The 17,531-nt window shown below is 42.5% G+C and overlaps 1 protein-coding gene and 1 non-coding gene across 3 annotated transcripts in view; both read right to left on the reverse strand.

Moving 5' to 3' along the window:
* PPARGC1A (PPARG coactivator 1 alpha) overlaps positions 1-17,531 on the reverse strand; it is a 718,583-nt gene that overhangs the window by 640,756 nt on the left and 60,296 nt on the right. The gene's annotated exons all lie outside the window — the stretch shown is intronic.
* Positions 14,099-14,205, reverse strand: LOC133250161 (U6 spliceosomal RNA). Its single transcript, XR_009737265.1, has one exon. It is a non-coding gene; the product is annotated as a U6 spliceosomal RNA (small nuclear RNA).

The following is a 17,531-nucleotide window of genomic DNA, read 5'->3' on the forward strand; positions in this document are numbered from 1 at the left end:
TGATGCTGGGAGGGATTGGGGGCAGGAGGAGAAGGAGACGACAGAGGATGAGATGGCTGGATGGCATCACAGACTCGATGGACGTGAGTTTGGGTAAACTCCAGGAGTTGGTGATGGACAGGGTGGCCTGGCATGCTGCCATATGGGGTCACAAAGAGTCGGACACGACTGAGCGACTGAACTGAACTGAACAGAACCTGAAACTGTGAAGATGCCACAGGGTCTAGGATTAAGGTGCATTTCTCCAGAAAGCATTTACCCCACATCTTCCAGGCACTGAGGACCTCAATTTAAGATCACTCAGCAAGTCTAAATTCAGCTCCCAAAGCCAAAGGAGAGCAGGACTGTTGTTAAAATGTGGGGAAGAAGACATTTTTCCCCCCAGTGGGAGCTAAGTCTTTCTCTTGGCCAAAAGGAGGATTTTTTCCCTAACTCCCTTTTTCATGGAAAATGTTGTCCTTTGAGTGCCCAAGCTTCACAGTAGGTTCTCAGTTTCACCTTCCCACATTACACCGGCCCAAAGACTGGTTTCTGGTCCCCAGCACAGTATGTCCTCATGTGCTAAGTCACTTCAGTGATGTCCAACTCTGTGATCCTGTGGATGGGGGCCCACTAGGCCCCACTGTCCATGGAATTCTCCAGGCAAGAATACTGCAGTGGGTTGCCATTTCCTCCTCCAGGCAATCTTCCCAACCCAGGGATCAAACCTGCATCTTCTGTGTCTCCTGCATTGGCAGGTGGCTTCTTTACCACTAGTGCCACCTGGAAAGCCCCAGTACAGTACTCAGAGCTTGAGAATCTAAGTTTCTGCTCTCAGCAAACACCCTCAGGGCAGAGTCTCAGTTTATGCTTTACACCCACTTTCCATCTCTCTCTTTATTTTTATGCTCTGGAAATTCTGCTCCCTTTCTTTGTAGATATCATTAGAAGATATTAGTTATACTTTACCCATCATTCTTAGGTTATTTGAGCAGGAAGATTTATTAGAGCATCTGGTCTACCCAACATGTAGCCAGAATTGGAAGTGTGGGCTGATATTACTTTCATGATCAAAAGAAAAAAAGAAAGAAAGAAAGAAAATTTTAAGTACAAAAGAATCTATCCAATAAAATGGGGAGAGTCTTCCTTATTGACTATCCTGGAAACTTTCCTTACAAAGGAAGCTGCTAAAAATTATTTGGCACTGAGAGGTACCTCTAGGAAAATCCCTGTACCTCAATGAGACTGAAATTAACTGTTAATTCATTACTAACACAACGAGACATTATATAAAAATCAAGAACTTCCACAAGTAAGCAGGGTATAGGGGAATACCAAGGTGCCAGAACATAGTAGGCACTCATTACATAATTCTATTACAAACTGAAAAGACCTATGCCCACTAGGCAATATTTTGGAAATGGATACTAGCAGTTTTAATAATTTTATATTTATCGTATCTTATTTTTCTAAGCATACAGACATTTACACCAAAGGAATCTCTTAAAATGTTTTTGTTGCAATTCTTAAATATTCCAAAAGCTGAGATACATTTATCTCCCCTTCCTTCTGTTTTAACTATCGCTAAGCAACTGATATTTTCACAACATTTGCCTTAATTTGTAGGTGACTAACGTAACAGAAATCTTCATTTTATGCTCTAATGTGAGAATTAAATGAGATGAGTCAGGCAAAGCACATAGCAGTTAGCACATAGTAAGAACTTGTTATGATGATGGTGGGGAGGATGATGATAATGGTGATGATAATAATGATTTTTAAAAGCTTTCATGTGAATTTGAGGTAGATATACCAACTGACTGAAAACTAACATCAGTGCAAAACAAGTGGAGCATTCTTTGTTTTGGTCTTAAAACTCCAAGAGGGGCATGATTCAGGGTTGCTTACCTGTGTCTGGAGCATCTGAAAATGCATCAGGTGTAAGTAGACACTTAATAAATACCCCATATTTACGGTAATGTTAGTGTTGCTATGAGGGTATCACAGTCTCATGAGGGCAACTCATAAGCATTAGGTTTCAGGTTTCCCTGGTGGTTCCGTGGTAAAGAATTGCCTGTCAATGTGGGAGACACAAGTTTGATCCCTAATCCAGGAAGATCCCACATGCCATGGAGCAACTAAACCCACGCACCACAACAATTGAGCCTGTGCTCTGCCCAGGAGCCACAATTCCTGAGCCCATGTGCAACAACTACCGAAGCCCACACACCCTCCAGCCTGTCCTCTGCTACAAGAGAAGCCACTACAGTGAGAAACCCATGCACCACAACTAGAGATTAGCCCCAACTTGCTACGTCTAGAGAAATCCCAGGCAGCAAGGCCCAGGACAGCCAAAAATAAATAAATAAATAAATAAATTTTTAATTAGGTTTCAAATTTCTATCACAAGGCCAAGATGAACACAGGCACCAATGAGTCTGAGATCTCGGAAGAATGCCCACCAGCCAGTGTCCTAAGGCCCTGCTCCCTACTGCTCCAGAAAGAGAGACCCACACTCACCTTCAGAGCTGAGGGTGACGGTTATTATCTACTCTGCACATACTATTACCAGGAGCTGGGGGAGGGGCGATGGGGAGAGGTTAATCAATAGGTATAAAGTTCTAGTCAAGCAAGATGACTAAGCTCTAACAGACTAGTGGTCACCAAGGGGAAGGAGGTTGGGAAGGGATGAAGCAGAAGGTTTGGATTAGCAGATGTAAGCTTTTATACATATAGAATGGATAAACAACAATGTCCTACTGTATAACACAGAGTATATTCAATACCTTTTGATAAACCAAAATGGAAAAGAATAGTAGAAAAAGAATATATATGTGTATAACTGACTCACTTTGCTGTCCAGCAGAAATTAACACAACATTGTAAGTCAACCATGCTTCAATTTAAAAACTTAAAACTGAACAAAATAAAAATTAAAAAATAAAAAGATGACTAAGCTCTAGAGAGCTCCTCTACAGCATTATACCTATAATCAATCATAACATATTACACACTTAAAAGTTTGTTAAGTGGGTAAATCTTAACTGTTCTTACTACTACAAAATAACAAATAAATAATTAAAATTTTAATTTGCTTTTTGTGGCCAAAATAATTAAATATAAACATTCAAGAGATTAAAGCATCAGTTAGAAAAAGGAATTTTTAAATATAGCTGAAATGTAAAAGGCTAACTGATTTCCAAGTTTAAATGATAGGAAGAAATTACAAAGAAAGAAGTACACACTGGATAACACAAAATTAAAATTTTTCACTTGAAAAAAAAATTTTACTAAGCACATACTGTGTGCCAAGCTTCATGCTTATTATCCCATCCCATCAGGGAAGGAGACAGTAGGAGTGGTTAAGCACACAAAACTCTGGGTTCTAACTGCCTGGGTCCAAACCCCAGGTCTGTCATTTGCCTTGAGCAAACCTAGTTAGTTAATCTCTCTAAGCCTCAAGCTTCCTGGTTTCAAACAGGTGTACCAGTAACAGCTAACTCAGAGCAGGTTGGGGATGGATGAATTGGTATATGGGAGGTGCCTTGAACACAGTAAACGTTCTTTAAGTCTTAGCTATTATTACCCCTGCTTTTCAGATGAAGAAACTGGGGTTGACAGCAGTCAAATTACTTAGCTCATAAGAAATAGAGCTGGGACTTGAACTCAGGCAGCCTGACTTCAGACACTTGACATAAGGCAGAAACTTGACATACAGCACCCTCTCTCCATAGCATCTCTGAAGCCTCTTCCTTAAATATAAGTGGTCTCACCCCGCCAGCCAAGGGCAGGACTGTTAAACAGAACTGTTTGGTTGAGAGGGGACAGAATAGACCAAAAGAAGACCTGTCCTAATGGCCTGCCCGCCTCATGACCAGCCTCAGCCCAGCACAGTTTTTAAACAGACGATATAGACAAATAGCAGACAGGTGGAAAGAGGACACAAGCCTCTTGGACTCAGCATCTGCGGCTGTGTTCTGATCCCCTGGCCACAGAAAGGACAGCCAAGAATGAGAAGCAGGAGCAAATATGTCCTCCCCACCCATGCATATGCCATTTGAGAGCCCAACCAACAATAACATCCACTGTGTTATAAACACTTTCCGATGTGGCAGGTACTGAGCTCGCTACTTACCAGAAACTTCATCTGATCTCCATGACAACCTGCTGAGGCAGGTGCTGTCATGGTGCCCGCTCTGCAAATTAGGAACTTGAGGATTCGTGAAATGAAGTAAATTGCCCATAGTCAGTGGGTCATAATCCACCTCACTACACTCTGATGTAGACCGAATGTTTGTGACCCCGCCCCCAAGATTCATATGCTGAAACCTGATGGCATTTGGGCCTTTGGGAGGTTGTAAGGATGGAGTCCTCAAGAGTGAGGTTGTAAGAGAGCTCCCTCATCCCTCCTGCCAAGTGAGGACTCACTTGGAAAGGCTGTCCATGAACTCGGAAGTGGGCTCTTAGCAAACATCCCACCTGACAGTGCCTTGATCTTAAATTTCCCAGCCTCCAGAACTGGAAGAAACAAATGTCTGTTGCTGACGCTCCTCTCTGACAGGGCACACCAAGGATGATGACCAGAATAAAGCGGCTCAGGTCACAGCCACAGTGAGCTTCCTTTCCCCAAGGACTGGGCAGAGCCAAAGACTCCAAAATCTGAGCTCAGCTCCCCCTCTGCTCTGCACTCACTAAGGAACCACTAGGCTGGTTGTTTCGAAACAACTGCCGTTTACTGAAAAATTACTGTGTGCTCCATGTTGTACTTGGTGTTAGACCATAAGCCCAGTAAGGGCAGGAACAGGGTCTGTCATATTCACCAATGTATTCCCAGAACCAGTACAGAGCCTGGCTCTCAGTGGGAGCTGACAAAATATTTGTAGAATAAATAAATAAATAAACGATGGATGGGTGGATGGATGAAAATATTATCTCTAATCCTTATAATCATTCTGTAAAGTAATATTTTAATTTTCTGTATGTAGGGAGAGAAATCAGTTTCAGAGATACTGTATTCCTGTTCAAGACCACACAGTTTCTGAGTTATAACTAAGGCTCAAAATCAGCATCTCTAGCTCCCAAATCATAGTCTTTCCTCTGTTATTTCTTTTTTCCCCAAAGGAGACAATGCTACTCTCCTACCTCACAGGGCTTTTACAAAGGTCACATGGATAAAGTGTAGGAATATGTTTTGCCAACTCTGCACTTGAAAAGGTTGATAACTAATTTTTAACATAAAATCAAAAGCCTAAAGCCAAAACAGCACAACTTAAATGGAATTTTAAGCAGTGAGAAGAAAGGAGTTATATTTGAGGGACAAGTGAACTGTCACTAGCTTGGAAGCCAACCCATACTGCAGGCGTATCTCCATCTTCTCAGGACGTGCGCGGTGGGCAGAAACCCAGATTTGGAATTGTAGAGTTGCAAAGTTATGCAAAGGGCACCCAAACAACCTTCCACCCAATGTGGGACCCTCAACAGATTGTCACCTCAATTGTGATGGAACAAGTAGGTGACGGCATCACACCAGGAAGAGGTATACTGGGGGCGGGGCCCAGAGCCCACTTTATATACTCAGCCTGCTGCATACAATCCTTTCCCGGAAGGTCTCCTGCGCCAGAGCTGTTTTTAGATTCCTGGATGATCTGTCTAACCTATAGCTTCCATGGTTAAATCAAGTGATTTAATTACACTTCTGCAGTAAAGTAGAATTTAGCAACACCTTATATCTAAGTGTTCAACACCATGATTATCTCTCAATTTATTTCTTACAGTAGCCTTATCCTCATTTTCTTAAGAAGAAGAACCTATATTCAGCATGAGGGCTTCCCTGGTGGCTCAGGCAGTAAAGAATCCACCTGCAATGCAGGAGACCTAGCTTTGATCCCTGGGTCTGATCCCTGGGTCAGGAAGATGCACTGGAGAAGGGAATGGCTACTCCACTCTGGTGTTCTTGCCTGGAGAATTCCATGGACAGAGCAGCCTGGCAGGCTACAGTCCATAGGGTCGCAAAGAACTGGATATTCAGCATAGAAATTTGCTCAACAAAATCAGAAAATTGAAGCCCACGTGCCAAAGTGAAGGCTAGATAGACTTCTACATTCACACTCTTTATCCCCCAAAAGATAGCTTAAAACAGATCAGAAAACAGAACACAACTGAATAAAATAATATCTACAAAAGCCTTTTAAAGAATACAAGCAGAATATCAGCCTACAGTGGCTAACAGAGTAAAAATCTCTCGTGAGTCTCCAAATCCTAAATCATCAGGATTGGGGGCCTACAGGAGATAATCTTTTTTGAAAAAGCTGAAAAATTACCAACTTTCTTTTAAAGCTGAAAAATTGAGGCAAGGGAAAAATGAAAAGATTATTTTAAAAACAAGTGCAAGAATGATACTCCCAGGGCAATGTACCCACATCCCTGGTCTCTGCCAGATTCAGCAGAGGGAACAACTCAAAGCTTTCTTTGCCCAAAGCTGGTAACTTAAGTGAGCAACTTGGGCATAAGGATGTGGGCCATACCCAGTCTGATGAAGCAGACTTACCTTGATGGAATACAGGCTTGTGTTGTCAGATGTTAAGATATGTTTTAAAAAGAAGCCAGAAGTCCTTTCTTTTGAGGGGTGGAAGATGCAGGGGTAAAACTTTCTGATTTTTCAAAGACAAATTAAAAGGTTTGGCCAACACCTCTAAGCTGCCAATTTGCAACAGCAACCTTTCCCCTCCTGAGTGACATCATGGTACCCCAAACAAGCCCAAACGAGACTCTGAAGACCTGTTCTCAATCTTTCCTTCTTCAGCTGAGCACACTTTCAAAAACTTCTCTGAGCCTCAGTTTCCTCATAAGCAAAATGGACCTAATGGACCTAATACCTTATTTATTTCACATAATTTTCCCCATGAATCAAATAAAATAAGCTTTTCAAAAGTAAAGGCCATTCATGTTTATGTCCCCAGGGCGCTATGTTCATTCAAAATAAAATTTTAAAATATATTAAGTTTGTTGAACTAAAAAGCATATTGAAAACAGTGAAGCATCCATCAAGTGTCATGTCACACTAAATACGTCGTCAAAATATTTAAAACTGTATAGAAAGTTTCTGTGTCATTTCCCCCTAAATTAATGTATTTTCCCCTTACCCCGCCCCCCGCAAAGCTCTCCCAACAAAAGCAATTGACAATATCTGTTTAGTAACTTAAAGAGAAAGAGAGAGAGAAAGGGAGGGAGCTTTTATGCAAATTTGATTTCCCTATAATAATCTAGAGCTATTCTGCTAGAAGGAATTATCTCTGCAGGCTGGCAGCTGTGGTAGGCAGTGAATTAAAAATGGCTCTGTATATGGGAAAATCTGTTCTATAATCAGTGCTATTCTTGGAGGGGACATCAATCTATTCCAGCTCCCATGATGCTCCACTCGTGTGAATGACATACAAGCATGAGGTAGAAACTCTCATTACATCATGGCTGAGGATGCTGCCCCACCGGAGACTTTGCACCACCACTCTAAAGATAGATGGAGTGGGACCTAATGGTGGCTTCCAACCAGTCAGTGTAGCCAATCACCTTAATTTAGGTAAAAAACATGAAGCGAAAAGATAGATCTTTCAACAGTGATATATTCAACTCAACTCCAGCGAACTGGCCAGTCTGAGGGTCATTGTTTCTGCCCCTTTTCTTCCCTCCTTCCTTCCTTCCTCCTTCCCTTTTTCCTTTCTCCTTCCTTCATCTCTTTCTTCCTCTTCCTTCCTGCAGATCTCATATAAGCCTCTATTCCTGAGTCATAAGACACCAACCCAGGAAATACTACTAAGGACTCTGTCCATGGGAAAGGCACATGGACAAAAAGTATTTTAAAAATAAGCAACCACCACAGTGCTCTACATAAAACGTCCTCGTGCTCTTAATGAGATAACTGCTTGGTCATTAAAAACGCTGTATCCCTGAGTGGCTAATTTAACTTGGAGTCTCTACAGGCCAGGTTCAGCCCTTAACCCCAAGAAAAGAAATTAGGCAGCAGATGGATTAAAGCCATTATATGCCTCAGAATGAAGCCTATCTCCTTCATCAGACCATGGATACTTCCTGGTAGTCTGTGCCTCAGTCTTACACCTGAGGCCGCCTCCTTCTTTCCCTGAGTCAAACAGCACCCTCATTGTGTCTGCTTGGGAGTGATGTCAGTATATCAAAACATTAAATTGTGGGTGTGTCTGCGTGTGTGCTTGTGTCTCTTTCTTTATAATCAGGTGTGAACTCACCTTGATTTAAGTCATTTCGTGCCCTTCAAAATAACCAAGAGCCATGCCCAGGAATGTAAAGAAATTGTATCTTCTAAATTGGAACTAGTCTCTCCCTTTCAAGCACTGTTAAGAAATTGGCTTTATCAACATGCGTGACTGGTGAGCCCAGAGACCCACACAGCTTGGGTGCATTTATGACCACTGGGGTGTGGTCTCCAGATGGGGAATCCTCCAGGGAGGGCAGAGCTGGCCCCCAACGGCGCACGGGTGCCTGCCTGAGAGCGTGGAGGACAACCTCTCCAAGGTGACAGAGCGCGGACTCTGCTTTAGACCACGTGAGACTGGGCAGCCGCACCAAGACGGCTCTAAATAGCTCCACAGAGATGCAGGAAATGCTGCTGTGTCCTTCAGGAATGGTTCCCCGGAGAAAGTGAAGCATTCCCGCTACCCAACAGTGCCGTTCAGGGCTCGGTCATCCGGTCCTTGCAGTTCATTCTCAGAAGCCATTTCCCTATGTTTTTCTTGAATTCTGTTCTTCTGAGGCTTTTCCCCCCCCGCAACACAGCAGCCCTAGATACCCGGCATATCGGCCATGCATCTGTCTGTTAGCCAAACTCCACTGCCTCTGAAGCTCCAGAAGTTTCCAAACTCCCGACAAACCGCACCAAAGCTGCCTACATTATCACTTCGGTAGGAAAGCAAACTGGGTGGCACGGCAGGGTTAATTTAAAAGACAGCTGCATCTGTTTTGCTCATTACACTTCATGTATAAACTGCAAATTGCATTTGAAAATATTTTCTTTAAAATAAAATTGTCGTTTCTGAGCCTCCTGCTGGCACCCAGTGTCTGGGTAAAGCAAGTAACACAAATATAAAGCAGGGTGACATCCCGGCATCCTTTGCGGAGGTAGCAGGCCACGCCCTCCTGACCCTACTGCACAATGAATAATGCAAAAGAGGGAAATGTTATTGTTCAATAAATCATTCTCCTGCACTAGGAAGCTGGGGCAGAATTTGCCTCACAAGCCTCAAGACTCAATGACTCTGGATGTCAAATGGAGGCAACTGAATGTGTGACTTCCTCATTTTGCCCTCCTATAAGACCTCGTTCCCTTTCTCAGGAATCCCGCAAATGAGGATGAATCCCTTTTGTGATTGAGAATTAATCAGAAAGCATTCACTGTCTGGATGTCAGGCACTAGGAGTATGGTGTCTCAGTTTCCTTCTCTGGAAAATGGGGATGCTCATAACACCTCCTTTATAGGGCTGTTATGAAAAATAAATCAGCCCTATAAAAAAAATAAATGTTATGAAAACTTAATTCATAGAAAGAATCTGATATGATGTCCAGCTCATGGTTCAGTTCAGTTCAGTTCAGTCGCTCAGTCGTGTCCGACTCTTTGCGACCCCATGAATCGCAGCACGCCAGGCCTCCCTGTCCATTACCACCTCCTCAGACTCACGTCCATCGAGTCAGTGATGCCATCCAGCCATCTCATCCTCTGTCGTCCCCTTCTCCTCCTGCCCCAAATCCCTCCCAGCATCAGAGTCTTTTCCAATGAGTCAACTCTTCACATGAGGTGGCCAAAGTACTGGAGTTTCAGCTTTAGCATCATTCCTTCCAAAGAAATCCCAGGGCTGATCTCCTTCAGAATGGACTGGTTGGATCTCCTTGCAGTCCAAGGGACTCTCAAGAGTCTTCTGCAACACCACAGTTCAAAAGCATCAATTCTTCGGCACTCAGCCTTCTTCACAGTCCAACTCTCACATCCATACATGACCACTGGAAAAACCATAGCCTTGACTAAACAGACTTTGTTGGCAAAGTAATGTCTCTGCTTTTCAATATGCAGAATATGCAGATATCTAGGTTGGTCATAACTTTTCTTCCAAGGAGTAAGCGTCTTTTAATTTCATGGCTGCAGTCACCATGGTTAGCTCAGGGTAAATGCAGAGATATAGAAATGTAGACACTACATTTCCTGAAACTGCAAAACATAAGGCAACTACTTAAAAACTTTTCCTAAAAAGGCACAATTGGAGTAAGGTGCTCTGGATTTAACACCTGATCCCACAAGTCAATTTCAACATCGCCAAAGAGATAAAACTGATTTTGCACCTCCTGGTGTGACGCAACAAGTACACATCACCACCTAGGAAATGTTAAACCTAAACTTGATCAAGCTTCTGTACCTAACAGTTTCCAAGAGAAAAATAAAAGAGAAAGAGGAACATCGGGGTCTGTAAGCAGCAAAATTCAGACTGTAGTAAATTTAATAGGACAAATTACCTGCCTCTTCAACAAATAAATTTCAAGCAAAGAGTAAAAAGAGAGGGAGTATCTTTGATTAAAAGAAACATAAAAGTCCATAAAATGTGGAACTCATTTGATCCTCATTTGATTCTCGTTTGCATTGAACAAACCAAATGTAAAATACCAGTAGTTCAAATGGGTCCATTTGAACACTGACTGGATATTTGTGATATCCAGGAATTATTCTTAATTTTTTTAGCATCTCTTCCCATTGAGAGGTAGAGTCTAAATCCCTTCCATTCATCCTGGGGTAGCCCCAGTGACTCCCTTCTACAATGGAATGTGATGGAAGCATGACCGTAAGCTCTGAGACTAGGTCATAAGAGCCTTAAAGCTTCTACTCAAATGTCTTGAACTCTTGCTCTTGGGACATTCCTTCTTGGAACCCAGCAGCCATACTAGGAGAAGCCCAAGCCACATTGAGAGACCATCAAAAGGAACTAAAATCAGCAGTGCCACCTGAGTTCCCCGCGGACGGTCCTATGAGTGAGCCCTCTTGCAAATCCAGCCCAGATGTATCTTCAGATGCATTAGAGACCTGCCCAGCTAAACCCAGTGAACCCACAGAACTGTGGAGAGAATAATAAACTATAGTTTTAAAGCATTAAGTTTAGAAGAGGTTTGTTATACGGAAAAAAAAAATCAGAAAACATTATCTCTTAGAGACATATCCTTAAGTATTTACAGAAGAAATAATATGATACTTAGGATTTTTCATTTAATCCAGTTGAGGTGGGGGAAAGAGCTAAAACAAGCTCGCCCATGTGCTGCTAATTATTAAAACTGAAAACTTGGATCATAGGGAGCAATTATACTCTTCTTTCTGCTCTTGAATGTTTTCAAAATGTTTTCTAATGAAAAAAATTTTAAGAGCTCTGGATTTATCCAGACTATGTTTCAAGACTACTGGGAAAAAGAATATTAGCTATTAGGTGATTCTGTGTAGTAGGCATCACAGATGTCATTTAAATGCATAGTATTAATAAGTTCATTGTTACCTGTCCAACTACAGGATGTCCATCTCTCAGAAGGCAGCAAATAGAGTTGAAAGAACCTGGAGTCAAGAGTGGAACGCAAACCGTAGCTCCATCTCCTTCTGGGAGTCCTTGGGCCTGTTCATCAAAACCTCTGGGCTTCACTGCTTTATTTGCAAACACTTTTCTCCTAACCAAGTTGCCCCATTCTTAAACACTTAAACACAGTTAAAGGGACAATGTACCCTATTAAATGCTATAAAAGTATAGATATTATTGTTGCCAGCTGTAATGGAAAAGAAATCATTTATTCTCAAGGCTTTGAGAATATTATATCAGTACAGATTATCTGCGGAGAAGGCAATGGCACCCCACTCCAGTACTCTTGCCTGGAAAATCCTGTGGATGGAGGAGCCTGGTGGGCTGCAGTCCATGGGGTCGCTAGAGTCAGACACGACTGAGCGACTTCACTTTCACTTCTCACTTTCATGCACTGGAGAAGGAAATGGCAACCCACTCCAGTGTTCTTGCCTGCAGAATCCCAGGGACGGGGGGGCCTGGTGGGCTACCGTCTATGGGGTCGCACAGAGTCGGACGCGACTGAAGCGACTTAGCAGCAGCAGCAGCAGCAGCAGCAGCACAGATTATCTGCCTACCAGTATAAATTTCTGTTCTTTTATTACATCACATTCAAGAGCTGGGCAGACCTTTCTTCACACTGGAGAATGCATTCGGAATGGCCTGGTTAAAAGAGAAGCCATGCAGGGTATGTAAGGTTCATTTAGGTGGTGGGGCGCATCTTGAAGAGATATGCACTCATTGCCCAGGGCATCAGAAATGTGGTGCTATGTTTGGAGCAGAAAATCAGGTGTACAGCAAAGAAGAGGTCAGCCAAATTGCTTCTTGCTATGGGCAACTCCACAGAGCATCCTGCAGTGTGGGCAGCTCAGAAACAATTTCAGAATACTTGATTATTCTCCCAAACAACACCGAAGAGGCTAACAAGTCATTCGGTTCAGTCACTCAGTCGTGTCTGACTCTGCGACCGCATGGACTTCAGTACGCCAGGTTTCCCTGTCCATCACCAACTCCAGGAGCCTACTCAAACTCATGTCCATCATGCCAGTGATGTCATCCAACCATCTCATCCTCTGTCATCCCCTTCTCCTCCTGCCTTCAATCTCTCCCAGCATCAGGGTCTTTTCCAATGAGTCAGTTCTTCACATCAGGTGGCCAAAGTATTGGAGTTTGAGCTGCAGCATCATTAACTTCCCTAATACATCAATCCACAAATATCTATGCTGCTATCTTGAGAACCAGAATTCTATGTACATCTCTCTTTACAAAGTGAGTATTTTTTGCATGCATGCTGAGTTGTGTCCGATTCTTTGTGACCCTATGGACTGTAGCCCGCCAGGCCCCTCTGCCATGGAATTCTTGAGGCAAGAACACTGACGTGGGTTGTCATTTCCTCCTTCAGGGGATCTTTCTGACCCAGGGGTCAAACCATGTCTTCTGCATTGGCAGGCAGATTCTTTACCACTGAGACACTACATGGGAAGCACACATAGGGAGTATGGAGGAAAGAGAACTGTAACTGAGGCAGACTCCTCCATTAACTTGCCTTTTCATTTCAATAATCTGTTACCATTGAAATAAATGTGGGAAAAATTAACAAAGTCTAACTGAAAAAGGTGACTTAAATCCACACATTTGCCAATAGCTCATAACTTTCTAATAAAATATAACAACATGTTCAGTTCAGTTCAGTTCAGTCGCTCAGTCGTGTCCGACTCTTTGCAACCCCATGAATCGCAGCACGCCAGGCCTCCCTGTCCATCACTGACAGAGTTCACTCAAACTCATGTCCATCGAGTCGGTGATGCCATCCAACCATCTCATCCTCTGTTGTCCCCTTTTCCTCCTGTCTCCAATCCCTCCCAGCATCAGAGTCTTTTCCAATGAGTCAACTCTTCACATGAGGTGGCCAAAGTATTGGACTTTCAGCTTTAGCATCAGTACTTGTTGCTGCTGCTGCTGCTGCTAAGTCGGTTCAGTCGTGTCCGACTCTGTGCGACAGGTAGTATCAAACAGCAATAAGACCAAATGTCAGTAGAAGACAATTCTTTGCCTTTTTTCTTCGGCAAGATTTGAAGCTTCATGAAGGTAAATTCCTCATGTGTTTAGCTTCCCTATGGCATTAATTGAAATGACTTAGACTAGCATCCTCCAAAGAGCATCTGTAGACTCCCACAGACCCTAATGTTATTGGTGTTGGATTGGTTAATGGTCTCTGAAGTCATGCATGTGTCTGGGAAATGCTGAGTTGAATAACCTTAATCACGTTTTGCATTTGGTGGTAGTTTTTTATTTTTTATTTTTTTTTGGTTGTTGTTCAGATGCCTTTAATTTTATTTTTTATTTTTATTATTATTATTATTTTACTGTACAATATCGTATTGGTTTTGCCATACATCAACATGCATCCGCCACAGGTGTACACGTGTTCCCCATCCTGAACCCCCCTCCCACCTCCCTCCCCATACCATCCCTCTGTGTCATCCCAGTGCACCAGCCCCAAGCTTCCTGTAAAAAATACGGAACGCTTCACGAATTTGTGTGTCATCCTCGTGCAGGGGCCATGCTAATCTTCTCTGTATCATTCCAATTTTAGTATATGTGCTGCCGAAGCAAGCACGGTGGTAGTTTTTTAATGACAAGCCTTGGGACAGTCACTCTCAGAAAGCCATGCTAGGAGAGGCCCAAGACACATGGAGAGACCATGTGCAGAAACTAGTCAACAGCCCCACCTGAGTTCCTAGAACCCAGAAGTCAATGCCTCCACTGTGCATTTCCAGGAGGTACCCAGAAACGTTTCATTCTGGAAACCTCTCTCCAGACTCCTGTTACTCAGAACATTTCAAAGGGAAGAAGGGAGCTGACTTCTATTCAGTAACTAGCTTTGTGGTAGCAACTCCTGTTTCCTTAGTGCTTTACAACTAACTCAACAGATCACTGGGCTATGAGTTAGATTGAGCAGATATCATTAATATTATTTTTTAATAGACTTTATTTTTCACAGCTGTTTTAGATTCACAGCAACATTGAGCAGAGAAATCCTATATACTCCCTATCTCTACAGGCTTACACAGGACACCCCCTATTCCAATATCAACGGGGTGGAAACTTCATTACATTAGATGAACTGACTGATACATCATAACCACTCAAAGTCCATAGTTTACATTAGGGTTCACTCTTAATATTATATATTCTCTGGGTCTTGATAAATGTACACTGGCATGTATCTACCATTGTAATAGCATACAGAATAATTCTCAGGCCTAAAACCCCTCTGTGCGTCATCTGCTCGCTCTCCTCTAACCCTGACAACCACCTGTCTTTTCACCGTCTCCATGGTTTTGCCTTTTCCAGAAAGTCATATAGTTGGAATCACACAGTATGTACACCTTCCACACTGGCTTCTTTCATATAGCAAAGTCACTTACTGTTCCTCCATATCTTTTCATAGCTTGATGGCTCAACTCTTTTTAGCACTAAATAATATTCTATTACCTGGATGTACTACAGTTTATTTATCCATTCACCAAGTGAAGGACATCTTGGTTGCTTCCAAGTTTGGGCAACTATGAATAAAGCTGCTATAAACATCATATACAGGGTTTTTTGTTGTGTAGGTGTAGATATAAGTTTTCAAATCATTTGAGAAAATACCAAAAACCGTGACTTGCTAGATTGTATGGCAAGAATATGTTTTGTAAGAACCTGCCAAAATGTCTTCTTAAATAGCTGTACCATTTTGCATTCTCACCAGTAGTGAGTGAGAGTTCTTGTTGCCCCACATCGTCTCAGTGCATGTTTTCTTGCTCAGTCGTGTCCAACTCTTTGTGACTCCATGGACTGTAGCCCACCAGGCTCCTCTGTCCACGGAATTTTCCAGACAAGAATACTGATGTGGGTAGTCATTCCCTTCTCCGGGGTATCTTCCAACCCAGAGATCAAACCCACATCTCCTGCACTGGTAGGTAGATTCTTTACCATCTGAGCCACCCAGGAAGCCCACATCCTCTCTAGCAGGTGGTATCATTTAACCTGATTTTTTTTTAATGAAGAAACTGAGTCTAGACTCCAAACGAAGTGACTGGAACCAAGCACAAGTCCAATCCTTGTGCTTTTTCTAATTCATTAGAGCAGGAGTCTAAAAGCTAACCCCCAGAGCCAAATCCCACCCACCATCTGTTACTCCACTGCCTGTGAGCTAAGAATTATTTTCACATTTTCAAATAATGAGAGGAAAAGAAAAAAGAAAAAGAAGAATACCATGATCTGTGAAAATTATACAGAATTCTAATTTCAGTGTCTATTTAATAAAGTTTTATTGATACACAGTCACACCTGTTGTTTTTCCACTATCTGTGGCTGCTTTTGCACCTTGCCAGCAGAGTCAAGTAGTTGCCAGAGAGAGAATGGCCTGCAGAGCCTAAAATATTTACTAGCTGGCCTCTTACAGAAAAAAATTTGCCAATCTCTGCCCAGAAGAATCAGACCCAATTACAAGTATCATGTCTCTTAAGACAGTCAGGAAAAAAAAAAAAGCAGTCGGGAAAACAAGTGATTAAAGCATATCCAGTGACACAGGAAAAAAAAAAAAGCCAATCAGGCTTTGTAAAGGTTTTCTATCAACAAACTCAAAAATTTATTCAAAAATAGTTTCTATATGCAGCTCTCCTCCCCACAGAACTCCCCTTGCTACTTCTTCCAGACATTTTAGCCTTGTTTGGGCAGTGATGCTACAAGTAGAAAGTATTGAATTTTGACTGCCAACAGTAAGGTGCACCATCTCTGAGATTTAGACTCTTTTCCCCTTCAAGGGAACAACATCCTGCCCGCCTTCATTTTTTTTTTTTTTTTGCCTTAAGGTTTGTTTACACTCAGCAGGAGGAAAGGTAAGGAGATAAAAGCAATGCAGAATGAATAAAGGAAGACAAGGGTACAGCCAAACACAGAGCAGGCAAGATTAGAGGAGCGAGCCCCAGGGAAGCAAGTTTACAAGTTAGCACTGAGTGGATGCAAAGGGAGATTATACCTGGAACACAGTGGCCAGAAGGAAGAATCACTGGAGACAAAATCGCCACAGGCAAAGGTTATTTCAAATGCACAAATCTCCCAATGCATCAAGTCGCTGAAATAATGAATTTAATTCTGGCGATTAGCTGCTCTAGTCAGCTGGGAGCCCCACTGGTGGTTCAATCCAGACCCTTGCTGGGGGGTCAGTTAAAACAGGGGACCACGGGGAGGGGAAAGACAGTTTGCATTCGCAATTCCTTCTTTCTGCGGCTCACCTCCCAGCCAGAGGGGAGGAGAGAAAGGGCTCAGGGACAGTGATCAACTAAAAACACCCCTGACACTTTAGCACTTTAGGCTCTTGAAAGGCAGAAAAGATGGGTTTTTTTTTTTTTTTTTTTTTTTTGCACCCTCCAAAGTAATCTTTTGACTAATAGAGAATGGCCAATTATTGAACGTTTACTATAAGCCAGGCCTCAAATTGAATCCTTTCTTCATATTAACTTCTTTAATCCCTGTAATAACCCTTTGAGCTAAGTAATATTCTGGAGACTGAAGAGGTTTAGAGACGTCAAATGACAAGGCTGGGAAGAAGCTGGGATTCGAACCTCAGTGGTTTTATCAGCCTCCCAAGGCCACACTCAAAAAGCTCTGTGAGGACTTTCCCGGCAGTTCATAAGACTCTGCACTTACAATGCAGGGTTGAGGGTTCAATCCCTGGTTGGTGAACTAAGACCCCATATGCTGCACGCTGCAGTCAAAAAATAAAAAATTAAAACCTCCATGAAGCACTGACTCCCAGTGAACTAAGAAAATGGTCTTAAGGCTCTAAATTAAACATATGCTGAGTCAATCCAAACTGTGTTCCTTCTGGCCATGAAATATACTTATGCGTCCTAAATTATGATCATTTTATTTATAACCACATCTCTGAAACCC

The sequence above is a fragment of the Bos javanicus genome, chromosome 6, assembly GCF_032452875.1.
Source record: "Bos javanicus breed banteng chromosome 6, ARS-OSU_banteng_1.0, whole genome shotgun sequence".
NCBI classification, from domain to species: Eukaryota; Metazoa; Chordata; class Mammalia; order Artiodactyla; family Bovidae; genus Bos; species Bos javanicus.